The sequence below is a fragment of the Neodiprion pinetum genome, chromosome 7 (assembly GCF_021155775.2).
Source record: "Neodiprion pinetum isolate iyNeoPine1 chromosome 7, iyNeoPine1.2, whole genome shotgun sequence".
Lineage (NCBI taxonomy): Eukaryota > Metazoa > Arthropoda > Insecta > Hymenoptera > Diprionidae > Neodiprion > Neodiprion pinetum.
In genome coordinates this window covers 20,888,129-20,902,105 of record NC_060238.1, presented here as the reverse complement: position 1 = coordinate 20,902,105, position 13,977 = coordinate 20,888,129, and positions in this window count along the sequence as shown.

The following is a 13,977-nucleotide window of genomic DNA, read 5'->3' as shown; positions in this document are numbered from 1 at the left end:
CTGTTGATCCCACGCTCTTTTCGCTGCGTTTTCTGAGTTCCTGGGGGTCCAATTAGTCAGGTAAGAGTCATACGAAACGAATCTGAGACCCAAAATTTTTGGTCGAAAAATGAAGAAAAAGTAAGGCTAACCCCTTTGCATTTTTTGCAAAAATTTTCGCGATTTTAAAAAGTGCTGGAATGAATCAATTGTGGCACGATTCCGACGTAATTTTGCAAAAGAAATCGATTGGGCGCAGTCCCAATACGCTGCGATCAATGAGTCAAAAGTTACAGCCAAAAAACCAGAACCCGTGTTTTCGACATTTTTCAGCAGGTGCTTTTTCCTTCGTAATTTCTCTCCTGTTGATCCCACGCTCTTTTCGCTGCGTTTTCTGAGTTCCTTGGGGTCCAATTAGTCAGGTAAGAGTCATACGAAACGAATCTGAGACCCAAAATTTTTGGTCGAAAAATGAAGAAAAAGTAAGGCTAACCCCTTTGCATTTTTTGCGAAAATTTTCGCGATATTGAAAAGTGCTGGAATAAATCAATTGTGGCACGATTCCAACGTAATTTTGCAAAAGAAATCGATTGGGCGCAGTCCCAATACGCTGCGATCAATGAGTCAAAAGTTACAGCCAAAAAAACAGAACCCGTGTTTTCGACATTTTTCAGCAGGTGCATTTTCCTTCGTAATTTCTCTCCTGTTGATCCCACGCTCTTTTCGCTGCGTTTTCTGAGTTCCTTGGGGTCCAATTAGTCAGGTAAGAGTCATACGAAACGAATCTGAGACCCAAAATTTTTGGTCGAAAAATGAAGAAAAAGTATGGCTAACCCCTTTGCATTTTTTGCGAAAATTTTCGCGATTTTGAAATGTGCTGGAATAAATCAATTGTGGCACGATTCCGACGTAATTTTGCAAAATAAATCGATTGGGTGCAGTCCCAATACGCTGCGATCAATGAATCAAAAGTTACAGCCAAAAAACGAGAACCCGTGTTTTCGAGATTTTTCAGCAGGTGCATTTTCCTTCGTAATTCCTCTCCTGTTGTATCCCACGCTCTTTTCGCTGCGTTTTCTGAGTTCCTTGGGGTCCAATTAGTCAGGTAAGAGTCATACGAAACGAATCTGAGACCCAAAATTTTTGGTCGAAAAATGAAGAAAAAGTATGGCTAACCCCTTTGCATTTTTTGCGAAAATTTTCGCGATTTTGAAATGTGCTGGAATAAATCAATTGTGGCACGATTCCGACGTAATTTTGCAAAATAAATCGATTGGGTGCAGTCCCAATACGCTGCGATCAATGAATCAAAAGTTACAGCCAAAAAACGAGAACCCGTGTTTTCGAGATTTTTCAGCAGGTGCATTTTCCTTCGTAATTCCTCTCCTGTTGATCCCACGCTCTTTTCGCTGCGTTTTCTGAGTTCCTGGGGGTCCAATTAGTCAGGTAAGAGTCATACGAAACGAATCTGAGACCCAAAATTTTTGGTCGAAAAATGAAGAAAAAGTAAGGCTAACCCCTTTTCATTTTTTGCGAAAATTTTCGCGATTTTGAAAAGTGCTGGAATAAATCAATTGTGGCACGATTCCGACGTAATTTTGCAAAAGAAATCGATTGGGCGCGGTCCCAATACGCTGCGATCAATGAATCAGAAGTAGCAGCCAAAAAACGAGAACCCGTGTTTTCGACATTTTTCAGCAGGTGCATTTTCCTTCGTAATTTCTCCCCTGTTGATCCCACGCTCTTTTCGCTGCGTTTTCTGAGTTCCTTGGGGTCCAATTAGTCAGGTAAGAGTCATACGAAACGAATCTGAGACCCAAAATTTTTGGTCGAAAAATGAAGAAAAAGTAAGGCTAACCCCTTTGCATTTTTTGCGAAAATTTTCGCGATTTTGAAATGTGCTGGAATAAATCAATTGTGGCACGATTCCGACGTAATTTTGCTGAAGAAATCGATTGGGCGCAGTCCCAATACGCTGCGATCAATGAATCAAAAGTTACAGCCAAAAAACGAGAACGCGTGTTTTCGAGATTTTTCAGCAGGTGCATTTTCCTTCGTAATTCCTCTCCTGTTGATCCCACGCTCTTTTCGCTGCGTTTTCTGAGTCCCTGGGGGTCCAATTGGTCAGGTAAGAGTCATACGAAACGAATCTGAGACCCAAAATTTTTGGTCGAAAAATGAAGAAAAAGTAAGGCTAACCCCTTTGCATTTTTTGCGAAAATTTTCGCGATTTTGAAAAGTGCTGGAATAAATCAATTGTGGCACGATTCCGACGTAATTTTGCAAAAGAAATCGATTGGGCGCAGTCCCAATACGCTGCGATCAATGAATCAAAACTTACAGCCAAAAAACGAGAACCCGTGTTTTCGACATTTTTCAGCAGGTGCATTTTCCTTTGTAATTCCTCTCCTGTTAATCCCACGCTCTTTTCGCTGCGTTTTCTGAGTTCCTTGGGGTCCAATTAGTCAGGTAAGAGTCATACGAAACGAATCTGAGACCCAAAATTTTTGGTCGAAAAATGAAGAAAAAGTAAGGCTAACACCTTTGCATTTTTTGCGAAAATTTTCGCGATTTTGAAAAGTGCTGGAATAAATCAATTGTGGCACGATTCCGACGTAATTTTGCAAAAGAAATCGATTGGGCGCAGTCCCAATACGCTGCGATCAATGAGTCAAAAGTTACAGCCAAAAAACCAGAACCCGTGTTTTCGACATTTTTCAGCAGGTGCTTTTTCCTTCGTAATTTCTCTCCTGTTGATCCCACGCTCTTTTCGCTGCGTTTTCTGAGTTCCTTAAGGTCCAATTAGTCAGGTAAGAGTCATACGAAACGAATCTGAGACCCAAAATTTTTGGTCGAAAAATGAAGAAAAAGTAAGGCTAACCCCTTTGCATTTTTTGCGAAAATTTTCGCGATATTGAAGAGTGCTGGAATAAATCAATTGTGGCACGATTCCGACGTAATTTTGCAAAAGAAATCGATTGGGCGCAGTCCCAATACGCTGCGATCAATGAGTCAAAAGTTACAGCCAAAAAACCAGAACCCGTGTTTTCGACATTTTTCAGCAGGTGCTTTTTCCTTCGTAATTTCTCTCCTGTTGATCCCACGCTCTTTTCGCTGCGTTTTCTGAGTTCCTTGGGGTCCAATTAGTCAGGTAAGAGTCATACGAAACGAATCTGAGACCCAAAATTTTTGGTCGAAAAATGAAGAAAAAGTAAGGCTAACCCCTTTGCATTTTTTGCGAAAATTTTCGCGATATTGAAAAGTGCTGGAATAAATCAATTGTGGCACGATTCCAACGTAATTTTGCAAAAGAAATCGATTGGGCGCAGTCCCAATACGCTGCGATCAATGAGTCAAAAGTTACAGCCAAAAAAACAGAACCCGTGTTTTCGACATTTTTCAGCAGGTGCATTTTCCTTCGTAATTTCTCTCCTGTTGATCCGACGCTCTTTTCGCTGCGTTTTCTGAGTTCCTTGGGGTCCAATTAGTCAGGTAAGAGTCATACGAAACGAATCTGAGACCCAAAATTTTTGGTCGAAAAATGAAGAAAAAGTAAGGCTAACCCCTTTGCATTTTTTGCGAAAATTTTCGTGATTTTGAAAAGTGCTGGAATAAGTCAATTGTGGCACGATTCCGACGTAATTTTGCAAAAGAAATCGATTGGGCGCAGTCCCAATACGCTGCGATCAATGAGTCAGAAGTTACAGCCAAAAAACCAGAACCCGTGTTTTCGACATTTTTCAGCAGGTGCATTTTCCTTCGTAATTTCTCCCCTGTTGATCCCACGCTCTTTTCGCTGCGTTTTCTGAGTTCCTTGGGGTCCAATTAGTCAGGTAAGAGTCATACGAAACGAATCTGAGACCCAAAATTTTTGGTCAAAAAATGAAGAACAAGTAAGGCTAACCCCTTTGCATTTTTTGCGAAAATTTTCGCGATTTTGAAATGTGCTGGAATAAATCAATTGTGGCACGATTCCGACGTAATTTTGCAAAAGAAATCGATTGGGCGCAGTCCCAATACGCTGCGATCAATGAATCAAAAGTTACAGCCAAAAAACGAGAACCCGTGTTTTCGAGATTTTTCAGCAGGTGCATTTTCCTTCGTAATTCCTCTCCTGTTGATCCCACGCTCTTTTCGCTGCGTTTTCTGAGTTCCTGGGGGTCCAATTAGTCAGGTAAGAGTCATACGAAACGAATCTGAGACCCAAAATTTTTGGTCGAAAAATGAAGAAAAAGTAAGGCTAACCCCTTTGCATTTTTTGCGAAAATTTTCGCGATTTTGAAAAGTGCTGGAATAAATGAATTGTGGCACGATTCCGACGTAATTTTGCAAAAGAAATCGATTGGGCGCAGTCCGAATACGCTGCGATCAATGAATCAAAACTTACAGCCAAAAAACGAGAACCCGTGTTTTCGACATTTTTCAGCAGGTGCATTTTCCTTTGTAATTCCTCTCCTGTTAATCCCACGCTCTTTTCGCTGCGTTTTCTGAGTTCCTTGGGGTCCAATTAGTCAGGTAAGAGTCATACGAAACGAATCTGAGACCCAAAATTTTTGGTCGAAAAATGAAGAAAAAGTAAGGCTAACCCCTTTGCATTTTTTGCGAAAATTTTCGCGATATTGAAAAGTGCTGGAATAAATCAATTGTGGCACGATTCCGACGTAATTTTGCAAAAGAAATCGATTGGGCGCAGTCCCAATACGCTGCGATCAATGAGTCAAAAGTTACAGCCAAAAAACCAGAACCCGTGTTTTCGACATTTTTCAGCAGGTGCATTTTCCTTCGTAATTTCTCTCCTGTTGATCCGACGCTCTTTTTGCTGCGTTTTCTGAGTTCCTTGGGGTCCAATTAGTCAGGTAAGAGTCATACGAAACGAATCTGAGACCCAAAATTTTTGGTCGAAAAATGAAGAAAAAGTAAGGCTAACCCCTTTGCATTTTTTGCGAAAATTTTCGTGATTTTGAAAAGTGCTGGAATAAGTCAATTGTGGCACGATTCCGACGTAATTTTGCAAAAGAAATCGATTGGGCGCAGTCCCAATACGCTGCGATCAATGAGTCGAAAGTTACAGCCAAAAAACCAGAACCCGTGTTTTCGACATTTTTCAGCAGGTGCATTTTCCTTCGTAATTTCTCTCCTGTTGATCCCACGCTCTTTTCGCTGCGTTTTCTGAGTTCCTGGGGGTCCAATTAGTCAGGTAAGGGTCATACGAAACGAATCTGAGACCCAAAATTTTTGGTCGAAAAATGAAGAAAAAGTAAGGCTAACCCCTTTGCATTTTTTGCAAAAATTTTCGCGTTTTTGGAAAGTGCTGGAATAAATCGATTGTGGCACGATTCCGACGTAATTTTGCAAGAGAAATCGATTGGGCGCAGTCCCAATACGCTGCGATCAATGAATCAAAAGTTACAGCCAAAAAACGAGAACCCGTGTTTTCGACATTTTTCAGCAGGTGCATTTTCCTTTGTAATTCTTCTCCTGTTGATCCCACGCTCTTTTCGCTGCGTTTTCTGAGTTCCTTGGGGTCCATTTAGTCAGGTAAGAGTCATACGAAACGAATCTGAGACCCAAAATTTTTGGTCGAAAAATGAAGAAAAAGTAAGGCTAACCCCTTTGCATTTTTTGCGAAAATTTTCGCGATTTTGAAATGTGCTGGAATAAATCAATTGTGGCACGATTCCGACGTAATTTTGCAAAAGAAATCGATTGGGCGCAGTCCCAATACGCTGCGATCAATGAGTCAGAAGTTACAGCCAAAAAACCAGAACCCGTGTTTTCGACATTTTTCAGCAGGTGCATTTTCCTTCGTAATTTCTCTCCTGTTGATCCCACGCTCTTTTCGCTGCGTTTTCTGAGTTCCTGGGTGTCCAATTAGTCAGGTAAGGGTCATACGAAACGAATCTGAGACCCAAAATTTTTGGTCGAAAAATGAAGAAAAAGTAAGGCTAACCCCTTTGCATTTTTTGCAAAAATTTTCGCGTTTTTGGAAAGTGCTGGAATAAATTGATTGTGGCACGATTCCGACGTAATTTTGCAAGAGAAATCGATTGGGCGCAGTCCCAATACGCTGCGATCAATGAGTCAAAAGTTACGGCCAAAAAACCAGAACCCGTGTTTTCGACATTTTTCAGCAGGTGCATTTTCCTTCGTAATTTCTCTCCTGTTGATCCGACGCTCTTTTCGCTGCGTTTTCTGAGTTCCTTGGGGTCCAATTAGTCAGGTAAGAGTCATACGAAACGAATCTGAGACCCAAAATTTTTGGTCGAAAAATGAAGAAAAAGTAAGGCTAACCCCTTTGCATTTTTTGCGAAAATTTTCGTGATTTTGAAAAGTGCTGGAATAAGTCAATTGTGGCACGATTCCGACGTAATTTTGCAAAAGAAATCGATTGGGCGCAGTCCCAATACGCTGCGATCAATGAGTCAAAAGTTACAGCCAAAAAACCAGAACCCGTGTTTTCGACATTTTTCAGCAGGTGCATTTTCCTTCGTAATTTCTCTCCTGTTGATCACACGCTCTTTTTGCTGCGTTTTCTGAGTTCCTTGGGGTCCAATTGGTCAGGTAAGAGTCATACGAAATGAATCTGAGACCCAAAATTTTTGGTCGAAAAATGAGGAAAAAGTAAGGCTAACCCCTTTGCATTTTTTGCGAAAATTTTCGTGATTTTGAAAAGTGCTGGAATAAGTCAATTGTGGCACGATTCCGACGTAATTTTGCAAAAGAAATCGATTGGGCGCAGTCCCAATACGCTGCGATCAATGAGTCAAAAGTTACAGCCAAAAAACCAGAACCCGTGTTTTCGACATTTTTCAGCAGGTGCATTTTCCTTCGTAATTTTTCTCCTGTTGATCCCACGCTCTTTTCGCTGCGTTTTCTGAGTTCCTGAAGGTCCAATTAGTCAGGTAAGGGTCATACGAAACGAATCTGAGACCCAAGATTTTTGGTAGAAAAATGAAGAAAAAGTAAGGCTAACCCCTTTGCATTTTTTGCAAAAATTTTCGCGTTTTTGGAAAGTGCTGGAATAAATCAATTGTGGCACGATTTCGACGTAATTTTGCAAAAGAAATCGATTGGGCGCAGTCCCAATACGCTGCGATCAATGAGTCAAAAGTTACAGCCAAAAAACCAGAACCCGTGTTTTCGACATTTTTCAGCAGGTGCATTTTCCTTCGTAATTTCTCTCCTGTTGATCCGACGCTCTTTTCGCTGCGTTTTCTGAGTTCCTTGGGGTCCAATTAGTCAGGTAAGAGTCATACGAAACGAATCTGAGACCCAAAATTTTTGGTCGAAAAATGAAGAAAAAGTAAGGCTAACCCCTTTGCATTTTTTGCGAAAATTTTCGTGATTTTGAAAAGTGCTGGAATAAGTCAATTGTGGCACGATTCCGACGTAATTTTGCAAAAGAAATCGATTGGGCGCAGTCCCAATACGCTGCGATCAATGAGTCAAAAGTTACAGCCAAAAAACCAGAACCCGTGTTTTCGACATTTTTCAGCAGGTGCATTTTCCTTCGTAATTTCTCTCCTGTTGATCACACGCTCTTTTTGCTGCGTTTTCTGAGTTCCTTGGGGTCCAATTAGTCAGGTAAGAGTCATACGAAATGAATCTGAGACCCAAACTTTTTGGTCGAAAAATGAAGAAAAAGTAAGGCTAACCCCTTTGCATTTTTTGCGAAAATTTTCGCGATTTTGAAATGTGCTGGAATAAATCAATTGTGGCACGATTCCGACGTAATTTTGCAAAAGAAATCGATTGGGCGCAGTCCCAATACGCTGCGATCAATGAGTCAAAAGTTACAGCCTAAAAACCAGAACCCGTGTTTTCGACATTTTTCAGCAGGTGCATTTTCCTTCGTAATTTCTCTCCTGTTGATCACACGCTCTTTTTGCTGCGTTTTCTGAGTTCCTTGGGGTCCAATTAGTCAGGTAAGAGTCATACGAAATGAATCTGAGACCCAAAATTTTTGGTCGAAAAATGAAGAAAAAGTAAGGCTAACCCCTTTGCATTTTTTGCGAAAATTTTCGTGATTTTGAAAAGTGCTGGAATAAGTCAATTGTGGCACGATTCCGACGTAATTTTGCAAAAGAAATCGATTGGGCGCAGTCCCAATACGCTGCGATCAATGAATCAAAAGTTACAGCCAAAAAACGAAAACCCGTGTTTTCGACATTTTTCAGCAGGTGCATTTTCCTTTGTAATTCTTCTCCTGTTGATCCCACGCTCTTTTCGCTGCGTTTTCTGAGTTCCTTGGGGTCCAATTAGTCAGGTAAGAGTCATACGAAACGAATCTGAGACCCAAAATTTTTGGTCAAAAAATGAAGAAAAAGTAAGGCTAACCCCTTTGCATTTTTTGCAAAAATTTTCGCGATTTTGAAATGTGCTGGAATAAATCAATTGTGGCACGATTCCGACGTAATTTTGCAAAAGAAATCGATTGGGCGCAGTCCCAATACGCTGCGATCGATGAGTCAAAAGTTACAGCCAAAAAACCAGAACCCGTGTTTTCGACATTTTTCAGCAGGTGCATTTTCCTTCGTAATTTCTCTCCTGTTGATCCGACGCTCTTTTCGCTGCGTTTTCTGAGTTCCTTGGGGTCCAATTAGTCAGGTAAGAGTCATACGAAACGAATCTGAGACCCAAAATTTTTGGTCGAAAAATGAAGAAAAAGTAAGGCTAACCCCTTTGCATTTTTTGCGAAAATTTTCGTGATTTTGAAAAGTGCTGGAATAAGTCAATTGTGGCACGATTCCGACGTAATTTTGCAAAAGAAATCGATTGGGCGCAGTCCCAATACGCTGCGATCAATGAGTCAAAAGTTACAGCCAAAAAACCAGAACCCGTGTTTTCGACATTTTTCAGCAGGTGCATTTTCCTTCGTAATTTCTCTCCTGTTGATCACACGCTCTTTTCGCTGCGTTTTCTGAGTTCCTGGGGGTCCAATTAGTCAGGTAAGGGTCATACGAAACGAATCTGAGACCCAAAATTTTTGGTCGAAAAATGAAGAAAAAGTAAGGCTAACCCCTTTGCATTTTTTGCAAAAATTTTCGCGTTTTTGGAAAGTGCTGGAATAAATCGATTGTGGCACGATTCCGACGTAATTTTGCAAGAGAAATCGATTGGGCGCAGTCCCAATACGCTGCGATCAATGAATCAAAAGTTACAGCCAAAAAACGAGAACCCGTGTTTTCGACATTTTTCAGCAGGTGCATTTTCCTTTGTAATTCTTCTCCTGTTGATCCCACGCTCTTTTAGCTGCGTTTTCTGAGTTCCTTGGGGTCCATTTAGTCAGGTAAGAGTCATACGAAACGAATCTGAGACCCAAAATTTTTGGTCGAAAAATGAAGAAAAAGTAAGGCTAACCCCTTTGCATTTTTTACGAAAATTTTCGCGATTTTGAAATGTGCTGGAATAAGTCAATTGTGGCACGATTCCGACGTAATTTTGCAAAAGAAATCGATTGGGCGCAGTCCCAATACGCTGCGATCAATGAGTCAAAAGTTACAGCCAAAAAACCAGAACCCGTGTTTTCGACATTTTTCAGCAGGTGCATTTTCCTTCGTAATTTTTCTCCTGTTGATCCCACGCTCTTTTCGCTGCGTTTTCTGAGTTCCTGAAGGTCCAATTAGTCAGGTAAGGGTCATACGAAACGAATCTGAGACCCAAGATTTTTGGTAGAAAAATGAAGAAAAAGTAAGGCTAACCCCTTTGCATTTTTTGCAAAAATTTTCGCGTTTTTGGAAAGTGCTGGAATAAATCAATTGTGGCACGATTTCGACGTAATTTTGCAAAAGAAATCGATTGGGCGCAGTCCCAATACGCTGCGATCAATGAGTCAAAAGTTACAGCCAAAAAACCAGAACCCGTGTTTTCGACATTTTTCAGCAGGTGCATTTTCCTTCGTAATTTCTCTCCTGTTGATCCGACGCTCTTTTCGCTGCGTTTTCTGAGTTCCTTGGGGTCCAATTAGTCAGGTAAGAGTCATACGAAACGAATCTGAGACCCAAAATTTTTGGTCGAAAAATGAAGAAAAAGTAAGGCTAACCCCTTTGCATTTTTTGCGAAAATTTTCGTGATTTTGAAAAGTGCTGGAATAAGTCAATTGTGGCACGATTCCGACGTAATTTTGCAAAAGAAATCGATTGGGCGCAGTCCCAATACGCTGCGATCAATGAGTCAAAAGTTACAGCCAAAAAACCAGAACCCGTGTTTTCGACATTTTTCAGCAGGTGCATTTTCCTTCGTAATTTCTCTCCTGTTGATCACACGCTCTTTTTGCTGCGTTTTCTGAGTTCCTTGGGGTCCAATTAGTCAGGTAAGAGTCATACGAAATGAATCTGAGACCCAAACTTTTTGGTCGAAAAATGAAGAAAAAGTAAGGCTAACCCCTTTGCATTTTTTGCGAAAATTTTCGCGATTTTGAAATGTGCTGGAATAAATCAATTGTGGCACGATTCCGACGTAATTTTGCAAAAGAAATCGATTGGGCGCAGTCCCAATACGCTGCGATCAATGAGTCAAAAGTTACAGCCTAAAAACCAGAACCCGTGTTTTCGACATTTTTCAGCAGGTGCATTTTCCTTCGTAATTTCTCTCCTGTTGATCACACGCTCTTTTTGCTGCGTTTTCTGAGTTCCTTGGGGTCCAATTAGTCAGGTAAGAGTCATACGAAATGAATCTGAGACCCAAAATTTTTGGTCGAAAAATGAAGAAAAAGTAAGGCTAACCCCTTTGCATTTTTTGCGAAAATTTTCGTGATTTTGAAAAGTGCTGGAATAAGTCAATTGTGGCACGATTCCGACGTAATTTTGCAAAAGAAATCGATTGGGCGCAGTCCCAATACGCTGCGATCAATGAATCAAAAGTTACAGCCAAAAAACGAAAACCCGTGTTTTCGACATTTTTCAGCAGGTGCATTTTCCTTTGTAATTCTTCTCCTGTTGATCCCACGCTCTTTTCGCTGCGTTTTCTGAGTTCCTTGGGGTCCAATTAGTCAGGTAAGAGTCATACGAAACGAATCTGAGACCCAAAATTTTTGGTCAAAAAATGAAGAAAAAGTAAGGCTAACCCCTTTGCATTTTTTGCAAAAATTTTCGCGATTTTGAAATGTGCTGGAATAAATCAATTGTGGCACGATTCCGACGTAATTTTGCAAAAGAAATCGATTGGGCGCAGTCCCAATACGCTGCGATCGATGAGTCAAAAGTTACAGCCAAAAAACCAGAACCCGTGTTTTCGACATTTTTCAGCAGGTGCATTTTCCTTCGTAATTTCTCTCCTGTTGATCCGACGCTCTTTTCGCTGCGTTTTCTGAGTTCCTTGGGGTCCAATTAGTCAGGTAAGAGTCATACGAAACGAATCTGAGACCCAAAATTTTTGGTCGAAAAATGAAGAAAAAGTAAGGCTAACCCCTTTGCATTTTTTGCGAAAATTTTCGTGATTTTGAAAAGTGCTGGAATAAGTCAATTGTGGCACGATTCCGACGTAATTTTGCAAAAGAAATCGATTGGGCGCAGTCCCAATACGCTGCGATCAATGAGTCAAAAGTTACAGCCAAAAAACCAGAACCCGTGTTTTCGACATTTTTCAGCAGGTGCATTTTCCTTCGTAATTTCTCTCCTGTTGATCACACGCTCTTTTCGCTGCGTTTTCTGAGTTCCTGGGGGTCCAATTAGTCAGGTAAGGGTCATACGAAACGAATCTGAGACCCAAAATTTTTGGTCGAAAAATGAAGAAAAAGTAAGGCTAACCCCTTTGCATTTTTTGCAAAAATTTTCGCGTTTTTGGAAAGTGCTGGAATAAATCGATTGTGGCACGATTCCGACGTAATTTTGCAAGAGAAATCGATTGGGCGCAGTCCCAATACGCTGCGATCAATGAATCAAAAGTTACAGCCAAAAAACGAGAACCCGTGTTTTCGACATTTTTCAGCAGGTGCATTTTCCTTTGTAATTCTTCTCCTGTTGATCCCACGCTCTTTTAGCTGCGTTTTCTGAGTTCCTTGGGGTCCATTTAGTCAGGTAAGAGTCATACGAAACGAATCTGAGACCCAAAATTTTTGGTCGAAAAATGAAGAAAAAGTAAGGCTAACCCCTTTGCATTTTTTACGAAAATTTTCGCGATTTTGAAATGTGCTGGAATAAATCAATTGTGGCACGATTCCGACGTAATTTTGCAAAAGAAATCGATTGGGCGCAGTCCCAATACGCTGCGATCAATGAGTCAGAAGTTACAGCCAAAAAACCAGAACCCGTGTTTTCGACATTTTTCAGCAGGTGCATTTTCCTTCGTAATTTCTCTCCTGTTGATCCCACGCTCTTTTCGCTGCGTTTTCTGAGTTCCTGGGGGTCCAATTAGTCAGGTAAGGGTCATACGAAACGAATCTGAGACCCAAAATTTTTGGTCGAAAAATGAAGAAAAAGTAAGGCTAACCCCTTTGCATTTTTTGCAAAAATTTTCGCGTTTTTGGAAAGTGCTGGAATAAATTGATTGTGGCACGATTCCGACGTAATTTTGCAAGAGAAATCGATTGGGCGCAGTCCCAATACGCTGCGATCAATGAGTCAAAAGTTACGGCCAAAAAACCAGAACCCGTGTTTTCGACATTTTTCAGCAGGTGCATTTTCCTTCGTAATTTCTCTCCTGTTGATCCGACGCTCTTTTCGCTGCGTTTTCTGAGTTCCTTGGGGTCCAATTAGTCAGGTAAGAGTCATACGAAACGAATCTGAGACCCAAAATTTTTGGTCGAAAAATGAAGAAAAAGTAAGGCTAACCCCTTTGCATTTTTTGCGAAAATTTTCGTGATTTTGAAAAGTGCTGGAATAAGTCAATTGTGGCACGATTCCGACGTAATTTTGCAAAAGAAATCGATTGGGCGCAGTCCCAATACGCTGCGATCAATGAGTCAAAAGTTACAGCCAAAAAACCAGAACCCGTGTTTTCGACATTTTTCAGCAGGTGCATTTTCCTTCGTAATTTCTCTCCTGTTGATCACACGCTCTTTTTGCTGCGTTTTCTGAGTTCCTTGGGGTCCAATTAGTCAGGTAAGAGTCATACGAAATGAATCTGAGACCCAAACTTTTTGGTCGAAAAATAAAGAAAAAGTAAGGCTAACCCCTTTGCATTTTTTGCGAAAATTTTCGAGATTTTGAAATGTGCTGAAATAAATCAATTGTGGCACGATTCCGACGTAATTTTGCAAAAGAAATCGATTGGGCGCAGTCCCAATACGCTGCGATCAATGAGTCAAAAGTTACAGCCAAAAAAACAGAACCCGTGTTTTCGACATTTTTCAGCAGGTGCTTTTTCCTTCGTAATTTCTCTCCTGTTGATCCCACGCTCTTTTCGCTGCGTTTTCTGAGTTCCTTGGGGTCCAATTAGTCAGGTAAGAGTCATACGAAACGAATCTGAGACCCAAAATTTTTGGTCGAAAAATGAAGAAAAAGTAAGGCTAACCCCTTTTCATTTTTTGCGAAAATTTTCGCGATTTTGAGAAGTGCTGGAATAAATAAATTGTGGCACGATTCCGACGTAATTTTGCAAAAGAAATCGATTGGGCGCAGTCCCAATACGCTGCGATTAATGAATCAGAAGTTACAGCCAAAAAACGAGAACCCGTGATTTCGACATTTTTTAGCAGGTGCATTTTCCTTCGTTATTTCTCTCCTGTTGATCCCACGCTCTTTTCGCTGCGTTTTCTGAGTTCCTTGGGGTCCAATTAGTCAGGTAAAAGTCATACGAAACGAATCTGAGACCCAAAATTTTTGGTCGAAAAATGAAGAAAAAGTAAGGCTAACCCCTTTGCATTTTTTGCGAAAATTTTCGCGATTTTGAAAAGTGCTGGAGTAAATCAATTGTGGCACGATTCCGACGTAATTTTGCACAAGAAATCGATTGGGCGCAGTCCCAATACGCTGCGATCAATAAGTCAAAAGTTACAGCCAAAAAACCAGAACCCGTGTTTTCGACATTTTTCAGCAGGTGCATTTTCCTTCGTAATTT